Genomic DNA, 6,010 nt, shown 5'->3' with positions numbered 1-6,010 from the left:
GAACTGTGATGGCTTCGTTCTTCCACATTGGCTCTCTCCCCTTCTCTTCCCTATTTATGTGTTGGGAGGAACACAGTCGAACCGTTGTGGCGAGAGGCGAAGAGTCGAAGGAGAAGGGGAGGGGCTGACAGGAGAGAGTGAGCACAGGGTGGGAACAAGAAATGATATGATGGCGCTGCTGTTTCCGCTGCGTGCTCACTTCTCTTCCTGTCAGCCTTATCTACTTCTCCTCCTTAATTCTTATCTTTAACCTCGGTTGTAGAGTAGGATCGAGTTGTCCCCCAAACACCCAAAAGCGAGCTTTTTTCCTTACGGTTCGTCTGGAAATTTGCTGAAAGATAAGTGTAAGCTGTATCAGTCTGGATGATCTGTGGTTTTTCTCGATCAGAAATAGTTCGCTATGGATTTCATCCGTAGTTTTCTATCAGCAGCAGCGAAGTTTGAGCCCTAAAATATAATAGATTTGGGAGGTCGACACGTGACTTTTGAGAAGCGGCGTACTAATTCGGATAGAGACGACGGTGAGGTACATTCACCGCATCTGTCCTTTCTCTCTCTGGGCAGCACAGTGAGCACTTGATAGAAACTACTGTTTGATGGATCCCCTCTCTCTCTCTCTCTCTCTCTTCTCGTTCTCGTTTTCTGATCTTCTTTTTTGGATCCGTTTTACGAAGGAAACTGGAATCTTGATGACACTCTTTGGGCCAAAGGTTTCTTTTTTATGGCCTCTTTTTTGTTTGTGTTTGTGTTTCTTCGGTAGCTAGCCATCCTTTCGCCAAAGGTCGGATCGTTTGTCTTCTTTCACAAGTCTGAACAGCTAGTAGTTTCCGATGCGGATTGAGCTCCCTTTGGGATGATAACCTTGAACCTTGAGCCAGTGCGTTGTTCTAGGGTTTACTTTTTCCCGAAGCGAAATCGGTGAGGTCAGATGAAGACTGGCTTTGTTTTGATCCAACAGAAGAATGTAGCTGTGATCTTTCTCTCCCGTTTGGCGGATTTATCATATGGTGGGTTTAGCACGGCAGTGCCTTATTTCATGGAGCTGTTGCCTTGCTTCGTCGTCTAGCTACAGGTTTGGATTGCTTTTTGACCGTGGGAATCATGAGCAAACCCTTGATGGATCTCAGTTTTGTTGTCGTTCTCCCTTTTCTCCTCTCACCTCTCGCTCTCTCTCTCTCTCTCTCTCTATGGCTTTTTGTTCACCTTTGTTTGTTTTCGACCTGCAAAAGAACTGATGCCTTGAGGCTCATTAAGGCCTCCCAGAATTGTTTCTTTTGGTTTGCAGTTCCCCTTTTTATCGTCTACTCTCCAGAGTCTATTTTGCTTGTAGATGTGTGGATGTTGTAGTGGGAGGCATCAAGCAGATCTTCGCAGAATGCTCTTGGGAATATGGATGTATATGGAGACCAACTTGCGCTTTTACCCTCGCTTCCTCTTTTCAGCAAATATTACACATGATTCTTTTGCTTGCTCAGTTGCTGCTCTCGGTGGCTCGTAGTTTGCTGAAAAATAGCTTTTCCTTATGACGAATGACATTTGGGCTAGTGGGCATGGATAAATTGATTTTTATCTAGCAGTGGATTAAAGGATAGTATTAATAGGCAAGAAAATTAATGATGTTGCAATGACAAGGAAACCATTGCAACTTGGTTAACACGAACGCCTTTTATGTTAGGAGAGTATTAAGCTCAATTTTGGTCTTCCACATGTTTGACAAGCCAAGAAGAATTTGGATACGGTTTCTCAATTGTTACATCTCATGATAATAACTGTGACAAAATATTCTGTTTCACAGGATGTCTTGCAATAGCTTAGCTGGGGAATATATCCAAGCAGAAATTCCTGATTTGTTTTGTGTACGGAATCTGTAAGTGGTTTTCTTTTTGTAGCATCTTTTTTGGCTTTATGCTCTTATAATCGCTGGCAATTCTTAGAAACATGTTAAGTTGTGTTTCGAGTTTGTAAATGAATGTCTAATATACCTGCTTTGAAGCAAGCTTATGGAATTGTTCTTGAATTTATCATTACCATCAACTTGTAGTTCGTAGTGACTCTTCTCCTATATTTAGTGAACATAGATGGACAGAAAGTTAGACTGTGGACTTGATTGTTTGCAATAAACTAAGTATTCAGCATCTAGAGTTGCTAGTTCTTTTGTATATAATTATATTTGCAATGAATATAGATGTGATGACAACTTGACCTTATTAGAGGCTGATATACTTTGTTTGCCCACCTTCTATGTGACATTGAATCTTGCGGACTTATGAGTGCACATGTACAAATAGGAATGTAAGGTGTTAATCGGTTATCCAGGAAGATATCCAGTGCAAATGGTTCCAAGATTAAGATTTAGAGGATATGTGCCATTTTCTTTGAACATGGCAGTGAGATAATCTATTAGTTTATCACATTGTTTAGATCTAGCCTTTCATCAGTTAACATGTACAAGCATATAGAGGTATAGTGCTTACCTTTGTCTCTAGTTCATTGGAAAGAAAATTGATTAGTTGTTGTTTGTACTCCCCAGTTCTCATATTACTTCATATTCTCACCCTTGAGATGTAATCTAAAATTAGGGTTCAGATGGATTGAATTATTAATTTAATGTAACTAATCACTCAATCTGAGTTTCATTTTCCTGTAGAGAAGTGAACAATGATAAATTTGAGAGCATTTTTGCATGCTCATCGTACTTATAGTCTATCACCTTTTTTCTTCGTTTTAATATTTTTGTACATTTCTTGATCAGTCATTCTTGTATTCAATATTAAGGCCATGTTTGGAGTGGAAAAACAAATAATGGGAATAGGTATAATAATGTCCCTAGGTGGGGATTACTGTTTTGGTCTCTTCAATTTTGTTTGGTTCAAGGGTGGATGGAATAGGAAAGATTGAAACAGCCAAAGATGTGGATATTTGCCTAAATTTTGCATAAAAGGACTATTCTAGGAGAGAGAAGTAGAAATAAGAGAGAGAATAAGTCCATCCCATCCAATGGAATTTATTGACAGGAAAGAGAAAGATTTAGGTTAATCTTGATAATGATGGTCGCTGCTAAATTCTGCCATGGAATAAGCCTTTCCCAGTCCCTTTTTGTAGAATAAACAGAAAAAAAAGGTATTCTTCTTCCAAACATAGTATATTAAACTCTTAGATTCATCTCATCTCATCTTTCCTATGGTTAATCTTTATAACGGTTTTTAGGATTGCAGGTTTCTGATTCACTAACAAACTGTATAAACAACCAGTCTCATGAAAATCATGATACATTCATAATCTGCCATTTTGAAGCCACTTTCATTTTCTTTGTCCCAAATTAGATTATTAAAATCAAATCTTACTGTGAAATACTTACTAAATTTTTTTGGTGAGTTTAATTTTGTGTCTTAAACTTGTCCAATTTGATAAAGGTGACAAAAAAAGGTCATCTCTTTTCACCTTCCGCGAAAACTGAAAAGTAATGGGCATATTTTGGGATGCTGTTTTTCATATTATTTCCTTGCTTAGCTTGTTTATTCTTGATTTAATTATTTTCTAACATATCCTTCTTTTCCCTTTGGCACACTGCATCATAACCTGATCAACCCATATTAACGAGACTATCCTTTTCTATTTTCATGGGTGTTTAATTTTACATTATAGCTTAGAGTCTCTGTTGGGATAATGTTCATGAATGAAGTACATCAACAACCAATAGAAATTCATGGGGATTGAGGGTTGAATCTGGGACAGTGGATGCTAAATATAAAAATTGCTTTCTTAAATCAAGGTAATGAAGATTGTCGGACATTGATTTACAAGATGGATGAAGATATTATGTGATCAAGACACGTGAGAAGTATATATTAAGCCTTTGACTTGTGGAAAAGTTATAATGCTTTTTGTTTCCCTTTAAATCTGAAGCTTAGAGAGTTCATTCGAGATCCAAACTTGTGCAAGTTCTTCAAGTGAAGGAGAGATTGTCATAAATTATTATTTCTGATGAAATTGGGATTTGGGAAATGGGTCAAAGTTGTATTTTGGAAGTGTTTAGTTGATTTTGAGCTAGATCGCATGTCCTGATCTTAATATAGTAGCACGGGTATGCTTAAAGTACTCTAATATGTGCAGTTGTATTTTTGATGACTTTATATGTGGGAAAGAATTCTTTGTAATAATGCATTAATACATATATAAGCATAATTTTTTTACTTTGTGGATCTCACAAAAACCTCAGGGCTTTCTTTTATCCCCTAAGTTCTTTTCTGTCTTGCATCAAATTTGAAATGTGTTCTGCTCTGGTTCTTCTATATGCAAGCATGTTGAGATGAATACTTTATTACTTAAGCTCCTACACGATGCTCAAACAATTCCAACCTTAAGTTACACAAACAAGCTTCATTAATCTACTAGTTTAAGATGCATGAGCTTGTTTGTACTGCAATAGACGTTCTAAGGATAATAATATTGAGTCAATTTCAGAATTAGACTGTAAGATATTTTTTGCTGGCTTTAGTAGTTTTTGAAGCTAACTTGCGTATGCCTTGACTTCTACAGTTAAATAATAAACTTAACATCAAGATGAAAACATTATATGTTGGTTATTGAATATACTTTTATATATTTGGATCTTTTTCTTTTACCTTTTCTTTTATCAGATATTAGATATTCCTGTATTTATAAATCTATGAATAAGGTCTTTTTTCTGGATTACTATGAGAAAATTAATCCTTATTCACCAACTAGTGGAACTAATATAACTGACATACTTAAGAGTCAATATTTTACAAAGTGATGAAGGTTTGTGTCCCATATGCATCTTTATGACGTGCTTGCTCGTCTTCGTACCTATATAACAATGCAATCAAAATTTTCTGGCCGAGCTGTTACCTTATTTGTAAATTGTAAAAATTGTAAGAATTTAACAAACTCTTCCTTCTTAGTTTTTATGTAGATGGAAAAAGATATAGGTGATGAACAGTCTGTTCATTTCGATGAAAATGTGGCAAGTCTTTAAGTTTTGGTACAACTAATATGAATCCCTTTTTCATTAGTTGATATATCAAAACCTTAGTCACAATGGGGAGCATATTAAGTCAGTGATTAAACAATTTTATAGGTCCTTAATCACAATCTATTACTACTAATGATGGTTTCCAGTGCAATGAATTCATTGCAAGTTATAACACAGGGCCATTCTAACATTTCAAGGACATCTTTTCTCTTCTTGGCATGACTATGCATATCCTATTGATTTTTCCCTTCTTCTAGTTTAATGTACATTAATACTATAGTCCTTTTGTCATGAACTTTATTTGGAAAAAGAAGATAACAGTTTTATTCAATGATTACAATTTTGAACCATACCTATATACCAACCAATGATCAACACGGTATGCCCAAAAAAAAAAAAAAGCTTCAAAAATACTTGAAAAATAGAAAAAAGTTAGATTAGGGTTTTTAAGTTGAAAATAAATATAAATTTAGTATAATTTAGCAAAAATAATCTAAATTAGGAAAGAATAGTGACATTTTTTTCGGGCTTTGAGGAGTAATTTTGTGGTGCATCCTAAATCGTCCTTACATTAATAATAAATTATCTACAAAGAAATGATTTGAATTGTTAAATGTGAGTAAGAATGAGTTTGAGAGAGTTAAAGAGATTAAGAGAATGATATAAGCTGAAAGAGGGGGCAAGGAAAAGGTTTAAAAACCCTTTCTTATGGTTCAAATGGTTGAAATAGGCGATCTTAGCCTTTGATTGGTAACGGTCGAAATCCGATTATTTACGATCGGTACTGGTCGGTAACGATTAGATTTCGATCATTACCGTCCGGTATGAACCTCGCATTGCCTGATATGAGGTTAGGATACAGTACCGCTTGATAGAGGGCGCTCTGCGTATCAATCCCCTGTTGGACCAGTATGTATAGCTCGTATCGAGCGAGACGGGTCGATATTGGGAACCCTAATTTTATTTCCTATCATCACTTTAAATATACCAATGCTTCTTTCTATTCAACTGCTG

This window comes from Musa acuminata, chromosome BXJ3-9, assembly GCF_036884655.1.
Source record: "Musa acuminata AAA Group cultivar baxijiao chromosome BXJ3-9, Cavendish_Baxijiao_AAA, whole genome shotgun sequence".
NCBI lineage: Eukaryota > Viridiplantae > Streptophyta > Magnoliopsida > Zingiberales > Musaceae > Musa > Musa acuminata.
Note: the sequence above shows the minus strand (reverse complement) of the source record.